This window comes from Oryctolagus cuniculus, chromosome 11 (assembly GCF_051225735.1).
Source record: "Oryctolagus cuniculus isolate XC-2025 breed Fujian yellow rabbit chromosome 11, ASM5122573v1, whole genome shotgun sequence".
NCBI lineage: Eukaryota > Metazoa > Chordata > Mammalia > Lagomorpha > Leporidae > Oryctolagus > Oryctolagus cuniculus.
In genome coordinates, this window is record NC_142877.1 from 43405903 (window position 1) to 43420298 (window position 14396).

At 49.4% G+C, this 14396-nt stretch overlaps 1 protein-coding gene across 5 annotated transcripts in view; it reads left to right on the top strand.

Annotated features, from left to right (window-relative positions):
- The window catches only part of DTD1 (D-aminoacyl-tRNA deacylase 1), a 171963-nt gene that overhangs the window by 141050 nt on the left and 16517 nt on the right, over positions 1 to 14396 (top strand). The window lies entirely within an intron of this gene.

Here is a 14396-nt window from a genome sequence, read left to right on the forward strand (position 1 = left end):
ATTTGGCTTTCTTGTTCGTGCACCCTCCTGGTGGCATCCTTTGCCTCTCGTTCTTTCCCATTGGGCTGTGCCTGTTGTGTGTGCTGACCTGTTTCAACACCCTGTGCCCAGAGCACCTCTCAGTTCCTCAGGCTGGATGTCTGCTGTTCCCCCAAATATGCTCTTTTCTTTTTATTATGAAAGAGATGGGACTTCTACTTTTGATTACTGCAGCCTGTATATTTTCCATAGCAACATCTGAAATGGTAAATCCATCTGTGCAGAATGTCTCACTGTCTGTTTAAATAGTCCTCTTTTTTGTGGGCATTTCCATTGATCCAAGGTTTTAATGACTGCAAAAGGCAATGTGGAGCTGATATTTGGCCTAGAGCTTAGGACACGACTTGGGGTGCATGCATCCCTTTTAGGGGTGCCTGGGTGCCAGTCCTGGCTGTGTGTGATTCTAGCCCCCTGCTATTGTGTGCCCCGGGGCTCAGGTCATTGGGTCCCTGCTTCTCTCATGGCAGCCCTGGATTGAGTCCTCGTCTCCTGGCCTGGCCCAGCCCTGGCTGTTGGTGAGCATTTAGGGGATAAACCAGTAACGGGAGATCTCTCTTTGTCTCTTCCTTTCAAATAAAAGCCAGTAAAATGATGTCCTTTTGCATGTATCTGTGTGTTTGATAGCTAGTTATTTACCACAAGACCAGTGCTAGGAGGTGAAATTGCTGGGTCATAAACTGCATGTACCCAGTGCTTTGAGATGTATGTTGCTGAGTTGTGTTTCCCAAGATCCATGTTTACACCCCCTGTGACCAACATAAATTTCTTTTCCACAAACTCTTGAAAAGACTATCGTAATTACTATTATTTTTTGAAAGTCAGAGTTACAGATAGGGGGTTGTGGGGGAGAGAGAGAGAGAGAGAGAGAGAGAGAGAGAGAGATCTTCCATCCACTGATTCACTCCTCCCAAGTGACTGAAATGGCCAGGCCTGGGTGAGGCTGAAGTCAGAAGCCAGGAACTACATCCAGGTCTCCTGTGTGGGTGGCAGGGGCCCAAGTACGTGGATCATTTCTGCCATTTCCAGAGGCATATTAGCAGGGAACTGGATTAAAAGTGGAGCAGCTGGGACTCGAACCAGTGCTCATGCGGGATGCCAGCATTGCAGGCAGCCGCTTAACCTGTTGCAGCATAACACTGGCCCCAATTGTAATTATTTAATTCATGTCAATTTGGTGAATCATATGTTATTTCTCATGGTTTCCCTATTTGTATCAATTTAGTTGCTAGTGAGCTTGAACTTTTTTTTAAAAAAAAAACAACCTCTTTTTTAAAAAAAAAATTTATTTATTTATTTGAAAGGCAGAGTTACAGAGAGGTAGAGGTAGAGAGAGAGAGAGAGAAGTTTTCCATCCACGGGTTCACTCCCCAAGTGGTTGCATTGGCCAGAGCTGTGCCAGTCTGAAGCCAGGTGCCAGGAGCTTCTTCTGGATCTCCCACGTAGGTGGTGCAGGGGCCCAAGGACTTGGGCCATCTTCTATTGCTTTCCCAGGCCACAGCCGAGAGCTCGATTGGAAGTGGAGCAGCCAGGACTTGAACCAGCACCCACATGGGATGCAGGCACTGCAGACAGCGGTCTTACCTGCTATGCCACAGTGCTGGCCCCGAACTCTTTTCGTCATAAGCTCCTTAAGCACTTGCATTTCTTCACATTTTAAAAATTGGGGCCAGTGCTATGGCATTGAGGGTAAAGTTAACGACTGCAGTGCTGACATCCCATATGGACGCTGGTTTGAGTCTTGGCTGCTCTACTTCCGATCCAGCTCTCTGCTATGGCCTGGGAAAGCAGTGGAAGATAGTCCTTGGGCCCCTGCACCCACATGGGAGACCTAGAAGAAGCTCTTGGCTCCTGGCTTCGGATCGGTGCAGCTCCAGCTATTGTGGCCAGTAGGGGAGTAAACCAGCGGATGGAAGACTTCTCTCTGCCTCTGCCTCTAACTCTTGCTTTCAAATAAATAAATAGATCTTAAAAACAACAACAACAACAACAACAACTGTGAATCTGTATTTTAGATACAGATAAGTTTGATTAGTTTTTCATTTGCATTTTCTTATTCAAGGATTAGTTTTAGACTTTCTATAACTGTTTGCTGGCTGCATAACATAATTTCCTTCATTACTCTTCAAGGGGCTGGAGTGTTTTTATGAGTAGTTCATTTATGTGTTAAAGATGGGAATGGTTGTGATACTTTGTGAATACTTGCTTATTTTAGAATGCCTTGTTTGGTATAGGATATTTGAGTCACCATCTTTTTTTTTAATATTTATTTTTTTATTTGAGAGGTAGAGTTATAGACAGAGAGTGGGATAGACAGAGAGAAAGGTCTTCCATCACTGATTCATTCCCCAGATGGCCACAACGGCCAGAGCTGGGCCAGTCCTAAGCCAGGAGCCAGGAGCTTCTTCCAGGTCTCTCATGCAGGTACAGGGGCCTGAGAACTTAGGCCATCTTCCACTGCTTTCCCAGGCCATAGCAGAGAGCTGGATTGGAAGTGGAGTAGCTGGGACTGGAACTGGCGCCCATATGGGATGCCAGTGTCACAGTCGGAGGCCCATCTTACTGTGCCACAGTGCCAGCACTTTGGCACCGGCTTTCACCCTCATGCTCTGTAGATGTTGTGCCATGATGGCTGGTTGATCTTGTTTCTTCTTTCTACACACCTGTCATGCAGTTACCCTCCCACTAGTTTAACATGAGTTTGTCCATGTTTTGCTCTGCTGTGGCTCTCTGATGGCCTTTAATGGTGTGGAAGAGAAAGTGGGGACTCCGAGAGCAGCTCTCCCAGGTGCCTTTGGTACGCCCCAGCCTTTCTCCAGCCCGTGGAATGTCCTGCGGTAATCTCTTTACCTATTGCCTTTTCTGCATCTGCTCTGGCCCCTCTTCTTACAGTTCCTGTCCTACACATGCCTGGATTTCCTGTGTTGAATTTCCAGGCTTCTGTTCCCTTCACTGACCTTTTGTTCCTCTGACCATGGGAAGAATTACACGAACTGGTGTTTCTGAGTCAATAGTTTTATTTTCCATAGTGCTGGATCTATTAACTACATCTGTCACATGCATTTTCTTTAAGTCAATTTTCAATTGTTTATTAAAGTAATTATGCACTTAATTAAAAGCTATGTGATGCCTGAAGGTTTATAATGAAACATAAGCCCTGCCTGTTCCTCCCTGTGCTTTGTCCTTGTCCCCAAAGCCTTTTCTTTAACCAATTCTGAGCTCCTTTTTGGGTACTTTTTTCTCTATCCTCATATAGTAACCTTTTACTGTGTTTTGATTTATTGAATTTTGATGTTATTTTTTTCATAGATAAGGACTTAGCAGTGTTCACTCCCATTACATCATAATTTATAATTGAAGTGGCAGTTAGTACTTACACTGTCATGGCTCTCACTGTCGGTCACCACAGAGACAAGTTGGGTCCTGTGATTTTTGTTATTGGGCAGCCTTTTGTTTTTCTAGGAATGTTTCCTTGTCTTTCTTTTCATCTTGCAGTGTTGCTGAAAATACTCTATTTACTCCTCCCTCCCAGACCTGTTTCCCAGGCATTCTATCTAGTGCCCGAGCCCATAGAACTCTCTGGAGCTCTGGCCAGTGTTCCAGAGAGTTCTCTGCTGGGTGCTGAGCACTCCTCTTGCCTGGACGTGGCTCGCACTTCTCTCCCAGGTCACAGCCACTGCTTTTCTGGATCCCATGTCTTCCTCTTTTCTGTTTGGTTGTTATTTTGTACAATAACTCTTCATTGTTCCAAATCTGCCCTCTTGGCATTTATATAGGCCAAATGGAGGGGAGAAAAGCCTACCCCTCTTTTCTTAAGACTTCTGCAAATTGAAGAAACATTTTGAATCACTTAAGGAACACTATTAGTTTAAAATGCTCATGGACAGTTGTCTGTTACCAATTATGCCTTGGAATACCAACGCTGACATGGTTTAAGTGTCTCCATCAATGTGCTGCAGTTCGGGATTATTAACCAGACACGTGCCAGCAGTGTGATCCAGATCCACTGAGAAGGTGCATATTACTGTGGCCTTCCAGTGGTTTATGGCCTAAAACATGGTCCATGCACACAGGCCTTCAGGAGAGGGAGGCAAGGAGTGGAAGGAAGCAGCCCCTGGCCTCCCCATGCCCTCTCTCCTGCTTCTCTCCCTGTGCAGGGGAATCAGTTAACTTCTCTGTCATCACTCTTGAAATGTGGTGATTGGCTTCTGTTGAAGGAAACACCCAGGCCACAGAGGTGGTGAAGCGAGGGCACCTGCAGCACTGGGTATGTTAGAGATGCAGTCTTCCCCGTGCTCCCCAGCAGAACTGGGGAATGGAGTGCCCTGTGATAAAACAGTCCCGGCTGCTGGCATGTGTGGTTTGCCTTGTAAGTGGATTGCTAGCTCTCAAAGAATTCGCATGCATAGTACAAATGCCGCAGGATTCCACGCAGGCTTGCTCCACAGGCCTTTGCTGTTGCAGCATCTTTCTGTGCCTTGTGGGGAAGGGGCGGTCGTCCTGAATATCCACCATTGCCCACCAGTGTCCATGACTGTGACCCAGCATAGAATTCTGGTTAATAGCGGGCCAGATGACAACCAAGTGACACCTAATGAGCGATCACCTGAAGAGGTGGTTCATTGAAAAATGCATGTGGGTTGTAACCCCTGCCTCCCATTTCTTGATGACTCGGGATCACTTCTCAGGCACTAATTTCCCAACACCCTGGTCCCCTCCTGTGGCCAGAAGGTGCCTGTGACAGAGAGGGCCAGGTGCTCAGAGTAGGAAGACACGGTCCTGCAGGGCAGTTGTCCATGGAAGTTGCAGGTGACCCCTGGGCTGGGGGACACCAAGGGCTCTGACAGTGGCTGCTGCAGCTGGGCTGGACTAGCCTTGAACTCGTCCACATCCATGTGGCCTGAAAGCTGGAGTCATCCCTGCGTGTGCTGAGCAGTGGAGGGATAAACCAGAGACTGAGCTGAGTGAATGTAACAGGGAGCAGCTGAACCACCCTGCCTTTTATTTTTGCATGCCTGAGAGGGTTTTTATAAACAATGGGAAATTAGAAAATAAAATTAGCTTGCATGATTTCATATGGGGACAGATGCTTGCCTGCTTGATTTTTTTTAACCCCCAGGAAAACCTCAGAGTTAATAATATATGAAAATTAGGTACCAAGTGTGCACTTTGCTTTGTAATGTTTTTATTAAGCAGCCATTGATTTAAAAATAACACAGTGCAATGATTGGCATAATGGCAGACTGCACTGTGTATGAAAACATCCTTTGTGAGTGTTCTGTCAGGTTTTCCATTACATCAGAACATATTTAAAAGAAAAAACTTTCAGAATTATCACATGATACAAAATTATATCAAGCTGCAGTGTGGTCAAATTGTCCCCAAAAATAAATTACAGTTCCTTTTTTTTTTTTAATAAAAAAGATTTATTTATTTATTTGAAAGGCAAAGTTAAAGAGAAGCAGAGTCAGAGAGAAAGTAAGTCTTCCGTCCACTGATTCACTTCCCAAATGGCCACAGCAGCTGGAGCTGTGCCAGTCTGAAGCCAGGAGCCAGGAGCTTCTTCGAAGTCTCCCAGGTGGGTGGTGCGGGGCCCAAGGACTTAGGACATCTTTCCCTGCTTTCCCAGCCCATAGCGGAGAGTTGAATCAGAAGTGGAGCAGCCAGGACTCGAACTGGTGCCCACATGGGATGCCGGCACCGCAGGTGGCAGCTTTACCTGCTACGCCACAGCACCAGCCCCACAATTGCTTTTTTTAGAAAACAAAACCAAAAACAGTGGCTTAGTCAACTAGAGATTGGCTTCTACAGGAAGAAGTCAATTTCCCAGACGTTTTTCAAATGTTGCAGTAGACTCTGACTCAATTCCCCTGAGCTTCACCGGAATCGTTTGCTGACCAGAGTTTGCCTTCCCTTCTTCCTCCTTGCTGCCCCCGCCACCTGGCCTGTAAGGAACAGGGAGAAGGTGGTCATGGAGCTGCCCGGAGCTCAAGGGGTGACCCAGTTCTGAATCTACCTGAGGCTGTTGTGTGGTTATTAGACCTGCCAGTCATCTCATAGTGAAGGTCTCCATCATTCCCTTAAAGAGGTGTCATGGCTCATGGCCAAGGGCTGTGGACTCGCGGTTGCTGCGCCAGTTGCTTTGGAGCTTTATTTTATCTGCACAGTAGTGGGGCAGGGTTACTTTCCAAAAGTTTCTGTGGCATCTGGTAGCTGAGGCAGTGTGGAGTTCAGTACTTCAGGCTAACCTAAGGAGGCTTGTTGTTGATTGAATTTTTCTGTATTCCGTAGCATGCTTTACTTGCACAAGGGTGCTTCACAAAATTCATGGAAAATTTAATAAGAAGATAAATTTATTTTGGTGCAAAAAAAATTGAAATCTATACAGAAAACAGAGGGGTCTTCAGAAAGTTTATGAAAAAGGCATACTGTGAATTTCAAAATTGTTCTGAACTGAAACAAACTTAAATTCCGTTTTCCACAAACTTTCTGAAGCACCCTTGTCTACTGCCATGAAATTGTTAGCTGTTCAACAAAACACGTCCAATGACAGCTTGTAGTGCTTATCTCCATCCCGAGAGGAAGTTCAGGTGATGGGATGTGATGGTAAAGGTGTTTTCCCTGGAGTTGGTGGGCACTTAGGAAAGAAAGTAAGCATTGTAAAGAGAAATTCCTGGAACTATTGAAATGAGCGAAAGGACTGATTTATTTGGGATATTTTGTGCTTCTGCATATAACTTGCGTCTGTACCCCGAGGGGCCTGGATGGGCGCGTCCTCCCTCCTGCTGCACCCTATGATTGCCCAGATGTCCCTCCCAGCATGTGCAGAACCAAGGTGCGGGCTCTCACCCCCAGAGTAGCAATACCATGCAGACTTTTAAGGAGTGGTCACAGAGGGGACATTTGCTCTTTATGACTTGCACCGTGAGACTTTCTTGGAAGCCCTGTAAGGGCTTGGTTGGAGCTGAACTTTTCCATCTACACTATGGTCTATAAAAATCATAGGAACTGACTTCATGGGGCTTGAGCTTTCTTCTTGCTGTTTGCTTCACTCTCTAATTAGATTTTGCTCATATGCAGAGCAGAATCGTTTGGCAGGAAACAGTCAGCATTAAAATTACCCTTAATGCTGGACCACAGGGTCCATTGCCCTGGACCTGGGACAGTCCCCAGGAGTCCCTTGGCAGGTGAGCATTTGCTCCTAAAGGAGCCAGGTCATCCGGGGCCTTGGCTGGGAGTCCCAAGACCTGGCGCCCTCCCCAGACCGACCGCTGCCTGGGTGCAGTGTTGTGCAGGCTCTCTCTTCACTGACCTGATTGTGTTCAGAAGCAATCTGGGAAGAATAACATCTGCGCTAACCTTCTCAGAATGCTAACAGGGTTGGATTGACTGTCAGGACCCAAGGGATCATTTGTTCCCCAGGTATGAAGATGGACCTTCAAGAGCTTAAATTACAACATCGGGTTTATGGACTTGGGCCCCCGGAGGGTATAAGTGGTGGACTCACGTAAGGGAAAGATCAAGACCGGAGTTGTGTTCATTGTTACCAAATGAACCACAGATGTCTTAATCCATGAAATCCATGAGACACTGCCATTTTCCACCATCATTCCCCCAAATCATGACAGAGGCAAGTTTGAAACACCCTAAGAGCAGTCCTCCCACCAGGAATGCTTGGGCACCAGTTTTGTTTTGAAATGGCTGATAAAGAAGTTGTTTTTCTAGAATCCCTTCAAACTTGGACTTAAGGCTTCCTGTTGTTGTAGGTTGGGATAATCCTGGAGGGGAGGAGGGAGCTGGGACAGCAGCCACAGATCACTTCTGCTGGTGCAGTTTCAGTCCTGTCAGCCTGGATGGGTGTGACAGCTGCAGGGCCTCTAACCTGAGCCACCTTCTCCCAGTGAGTGGGATCTCCGGGAGGCCCAGCGCCCATCTATATGTGAAGCGCTGAGCTAGCTCCTTGGTTTGTTCAGTGCGATGTTCCTTGCAGCTCATCAGTGTGTGTGGAAGCCTGGAATTACTCAAGTCATGTTTTGTGTCATCGTCTCTCAGTGTGAAGGGATCAGTATTTAAATGTGGTTGGGTATGTTGTGTTATGTGTGCAAGAACAGGGGCAGGTAACCGTTTCTTGCTGATTTGCTGCCTTTCACCTTGAATGTGTGTATCCTGCAGCCACATGCTCCTCATAGTGCTGGCCACGTCCTTTATGTCATTTACAGAGAAGCAGGCAGAGGCAGGGGCATTCGATGACCTGCCCCAGTGGCGGTTTTTCCATTTCCCGGGGACTGCTGGCACTTAAGAGACAGATGCTCCAGCCCCAAGAGCAGGTCGCTCACCTGTCACACCGATGCTTGTACCCACTGCTGTGCAGGTTCCGCACTCCCCTGGAGCTGGTGCTCAGCTGTCTCCTGGTCCACTGTCCCTGTCAAAACTGGGCTGGTTCCTTCCTGTCTCCACTCATTCATCTCGTGCTTCCTGAGTGCCACAGTGTGTGAGCCCCTGCATGCCGCTGGCCGTGCCACCCTGTCACCCACTCTGTCCTGTGTCTTTGGTGATGATTTCCACCAGCTGCTGCCTGTAGTGCACTTAGCTGTCACCGACCCCTCCCTCATCCCTTCTTGGATCACCGTGTCCTCACTGGGCCTCTTGTTCTCCAGCTTCTCCCCACATGGCCCTTGATTCTCTGGTCCTCGGTCATCTCCGTGTGCAGTATCTGCTTGCATGGTGTGTGCCGCCATGGTGTGCCTGGCAGTGAACACTGGAGGGGCCGTGTTGGTCCATTTCCCTCTCATTGCTACACCAGGACCTGGACCTGCCTCCCCCACCCCACGTGGGCTCCCACTGCCCGCCTGTGAGGCCCCATGTCCTCGCCGCCCGTTCCCTGCTGTGATGCTCTGACGCTGACTGCTTTCTGAGGCCACTGCTCAGGAGCTGAGCCTTCCCAGTCTATGCCCCATCTGTTGGGCTGCCCCTTCCCTGGGCCTGGGGCCAGGCTTGGCTCCCTCCGCCCACTCAGCCCACCACCATTGACAGGCCATGTGGGGCCCCTTTCTGAGGCCGAGTGCCAAGGGCATCAGGGAGCCAACGCCAGGCCCTTGTTGCTTGCCGGGCTTTCCCACCCTGCCTCTGATCCAGGCCTGTTGTGTTAACTTGCGGTAACTGTGTTCAAGCCTAACACACAAGCAAACTGAGGTCCTGCAGCAGCCTGTGGCTGAACCGCCAGGGCACCAGACCTGAGTGAGGTCCAGTTTTGCATTTGGCCGATGGAGGTGGCCCTGCACACCCGCGTGTTTTCTGCCAGTGAGGACACCTGTGAAGGAGGAGGTTGCAGGGGTGTCAGCAGGGCTGCGGGGCCCAGGCAGAGTGGGCTGTGGTTTCCAGGCACCCCCGGCCCCGCTGCATTAAGATAAGGGTTTGACCACCCGTCAAGTGCTTAGGACAGTGGGGTCAGCCGGTGACTGCTCTGGTGGACAGTCAGCCCAGGAAGGCAGGGCCTCTGCTTGGTTCTCTGCCATGTCCCTGGGACCTAGCATGGGGCATGACAGACAGCCAATGCTCAGTTAATAGCCGTGGAGTGAGCTGGATAGATAGAGGAAGAGAGGCCGCACCGCTCCCTGGGGTCTGGAGACCTGCGGCTTTGTTCCACCCCAGCCACTCCCGGGCTGCGGCACCTCACACAGGTCATGTGGCCTCGCTGAGCATCCATCTGCTCCTGTAGCAGGAATTTCACTTTCAGCTGCGGATGTGCAGACCTGCGCACGTGTGGCTGAAGCAGGAGCAGTGTAATTACCCCTCCCAGCTGGAAAGCGGACCCCTCCAGCTCGGCCTGGACTTCGGTGCAGCCCTGGACGCTGCTCCTCATTCTGAGAGCTGCACCTTTTCCTCCCCTGAATGTGGCCCAGGAGCAGCAGGAAGGCTGTGTCTCCTAGCCCCTGTGTTTATCAGGGAGGGAAACCTTTCTCTGAAGCCTTGCAGCCCCCTGGGGTCCTGTTGACTGAGACTGTCACCTGCCGTGTGACAGGTCAGATGCTGTCACCTCTGAAGCGGGGACTGCCTGTGCCAGCAGGGGGATGGGAAGGCACTGGGAAGCTGACCGTGACTGCGGTGCACACACTGGCTTCCCTGTGGGATGCTGAAGGCAATGGAGCTATCACTGCACTAAGAGAACACAGGATCCCATAGGTGGAGGTGCAAAGTGGAGGTCTGTGACAGGTGATTCATACCATGGTTGTTTTTATTTTCCCTGGGATTCATTTATTTTATTTGAAAGAGTCAAAGGGTGGGGGGAGGGAGGGAGAGAAAGAATCTTCTATCTGCTGGTTCACTCCCCCAAATGGTCATAATGGCCAGGGCTGGGCCAGTCCAAAGCTCCATGTGAGTCTCCTACATGGGTACAGGGACCTAAGCACTTGGGTCATCTTCTGCTGTTTTTTCAGGTGCATGAGCAAGGATCTGGATTGGAAGTGGAACAGCCAGGAATTGAATCAGTGCCTGCATTGATAATCAGTGCCTGCATATGGGATGTCTGTATTGCCGGTGGCAGCTTAACCTGCCATGCCACAGTGCCAGCCCCCAGATACATGTTTAAAAAGAAAAGGAGATTATGGCCGGCGCTGCGGCTCACTAGGCTAATCCTCCGCCTTGCGGCACCGGCACACCGGGTTCTAGTCCCGGTCAGGGCGCCAGATTCTGTCCCGGTTGCCCCTCTTCCAGGCCAGCTCTCTGCTGTGGCCAGGGAGTGCAGTGGAGAATGGCCCAAGTGCTTGGGCCCTGCACCCCATGGGAGACCAGGAGAAGTACCTGGCTCCTGCCATCAGATCAGCGCGGTGCACTGGCCGCAGCGCGCCGGCCGTGGCGGCCATTGGAGGGTGAAACAACGGCAAAGGAAGACCTTTCTCTCTGTCTCTCTCTCTCACTGTCTACTCTGCCTGTCAAAAAATTTAAAAAATAAAAATAAAATAAAAAAAAAAGAAAAGCAGATGGGAGCCAGCCCTGTGGCACAGCAGGTAAAGCTGCCGCCTGCAGTGCCAGCATCCCATATGGACACTAGTTCGAGACCTGGCTCCTCCACTTCTAATCAAGCTCTCTACTATGGCCTGGGAAAGCAGTAGAAGATGGCCTAAGTCCTTGAGCCTGTACATCCGCCTGGGAGACCTAGAGGAAGCTCCTGGCTCCTGGCTTTGGATCGGCACAGCTCTGGCCGTTGTAGCCATTTGGGGAGTGAACCAGTGAATGGAAGTTTGTGCGCACGCGCACTTTCTCTCTCTCTTTCTCTCTCTCTCTCTCTCTCTCTCTCTCTCTGCCTCTCTGTAACTCTGCCTTTCAAATAAATAAATAAATAAATAAATCTTTAAAAAAATTAAAAACAAACAAACAAAAAAAAGAAAATAGAATGCCCTTAGTAAGGTGGAACATATCCAGTGAGGCCTCAGTCTCAACTATACCTTATCGTCTGCCTTTCAGATAAATAATAAATCTTTTTTTTAAAAGCTTATTTTTACATCATGTAATTAGAGTTTAGGTGTCTTAAAAAAATCCTCCTAATTTTGCCATGAAATTTTTCAAAAAAGATTCATTTATTTATTTAAAAGGCAGAATTAGAGATGCAAAGATTTTTTTTTAATATTTATTTATTTGAAAGGTAGAGTTACAGCGACAGAGGGAGAGACAGAGAGAGAGAGCTCTTCCATCTGCTGATTCACTTCCATCTGCTGATTCGCAACCCCTGGAGCGGAGCTGATCCAAAGGCAGGAGCCAGGAGCTTCTTTGTGTCCTTCCACGTGGGTAGCAGCAGAGACCCAAGTACCTGGACTGTCTTCTGCTGCTTTCCCAGGTGCATTAGAAGGGAACTGCATGGGGGGATGGCGCCATGGCTCACTTGGTTAATCCTCTGTCTTGCGGCGCTGGCATCCCATATGGGCCGCTGGGTTCTAGTCCAGGTTGCTCTTCTTCCAGTCCAGCTCTCTGCTGTGGCCCGAGAGGGCAGTGGAGGATGGCCCAAGTGCTTGGGTGCCTGCACCTGCGTAGGAGACCAGGGGGAAGCACCTGGCTTCTGGCTTCTGATCGGTGCAGTGCTGGCCGTAGCAGCCATTTGGGGAGTGAACCAACGGAAGGAAGATCTTTCTCTCTCACTGTCTATAACTCTACCTGTCAAAAAAAATTTTTTTTAAAAACATATAAAAAAAAGAGAACTGCATCAGAAGTGGAGCAGCTGAGACTTGAACTGGTGCCCATATGGGATGCTGGCACTGCAGGCAGCGGCTTTATCCACTGTGCCACAGCACTGCCCTGAGAGAGTTTTTCCATCTTCTCTTTACTCCCCAAATGCCTGCAACAACCAGGGATAGGCCAGGCCAGGCCAGTGCCAGGAGCCAGGAACTCCATGTGGGTCTCCCACGTTGGGGAGCAGAAACCCAAGTATTTAAGTCATCATCTGCTGCCTCCCTGGTGCATTAGCAGGGAGCTGGATCGGAAACATTGGCTAGCTGAGGCTTGAACCAGGCCCTGTGATATGGGATGCTAGCATCGCAAGCAATGGCATAACCCATTGCACCACAACGCCTGAGCCTTCTCAGTAAATCTAAACCTGAATTGTGGGGGTTGCCCCCCGTCTTTGGCACCCACTTTCCCTAGCTCCACTGTGACAGGTGCAGGCTGAACTTTGGATCCTCGGGCCCTGGCATGTCTGTGTGCCCAGAATTTCCTTTGGAGGGTTTGATTGGGACAGTGTCTCCCTTGCGATGGATACTCTCAGCAGTTGATTAATAAATGAGCAAAATAAGGGTGGATGTTTAGTGGTTAAGACACCAATTAAGAGGCCCTTGTCCCGCATTGGGGTACTTAGGTTTGATTCTGGGTTTTGTCCCTGATTCCAGCTTCCTACTAATGCAGACCCTGGGAGGCAGCAGTGGTGACTCACATGGTTGGATTCTTGCCACCGATGAGGAAGACCTGGATGAATTTGGGTCTCAGATTCAGCCCTGGCCCAACCCTGCTGTTGTGGGCATTTGGGGACAGAACCAGTGGATGTCAACACTCTCTTACTTGCTGTCTCTGTGTCTCTCTCTGTCTGCCTCTCAAAAACATTTTAAAACAGAATAGTTGGCCGGCGCCGTGGCTCAATAGGCTAATCCTCTGCCTGCGGCACCGGCACACCGGGTTCTAGTCCCAGTCAGGGCGCTGGATTCTGTCCCAGTTGCTCCTCTTCCAGTCCAGCTTTCTGCTGTGGCCCAGGAGTGCAGTGGAGGATGGCCCAAATCCTTGGGCCCTGCACCTGCGTGGGAGACCAGGAGAAGCACCTGGCTCCTGGCTTTGGATCAGTGCGGTGCGCTGGCCACAGCACGCCGGCCACAGCACGCTGGCCACAGCAGCCATTGGAGGGTGAACCAACGGAAAAAGGAAGACCTCTCTCTCTGTCTCTCACTGTCCATCTGCCTGTCAAAAAAAAAAAAAAAAAAAAGAAAAGAAACAGAATAGCTGTATCTTTTAAAAAAGAATAACTTAAAAATAGGCAAGCAAACAACAAATCAAAGGCAGTGCATTTTGAGGTTCACAGGTCGTGAGTTTGCAGAGTTTCAGTGTTTATGTTCTCCGTGGACACGCACCTGCTGTTAATCTGAAAGCTGTTGACCTTTCATTTGAGCCTATGTGCAGTACCAGTTTTTTTCTTTTCTTTCTTGCTCATTTGTTTCATCCAAAAAAAAAAAAAAAAAAATCCAGCTGCACCCTTGCCTTGAAATGTAAATTCCACATTTTGGCTGCTTTGAATTTCAAGTTTTCTGAGAAAAGGCTTAGATTTATTAGGCCAGTTCACCATGTTCTCACAGAGAAGTTTGCTCTGCAGCGTGGAGCACTTGTGGCTGGAACGCTTCACGAAAAATCCTCTAGGAGAACCAGCATCCCGTCATTGGCAGACATGTGGGCTACACTTGTCGCTTAAAGAAACCATCGCGCATGATTTAAATGTGTGGTTCGTGGTGGGAGGGGATGGCACTGCGGTGGAAGGTCAAGTCCGTGGTGACCACTCTGGTGATGGCGCTGCTGCATCACATGGGCGTTAAGTGGAGTTGAGAAGCCTCCAGTGCAAAGCTTGCATGTGGGCCTGGCACTGGCAGAAAAGCCCTCCGTTAAGTTTCCGTCTGGGAGGCAGATGAAACTGGGTGTTGCTGGCTCCTGAGCTGTGCTGCAGATGGCCTTTTTTGGTCCAAGAAAATCCTGTGGCTCAAACCATGGTCAGCCCTCACTGACCGGTTTCCCATCAGGCCTCTGGAGTGGCTGTGCAGTTGCCTAGGGCACTGATGCTCTCGTGTCTGTCTACCTCCAGCCTCTGGTTCCTTTGAGCCAGCTGGTTCCTTTGAGAT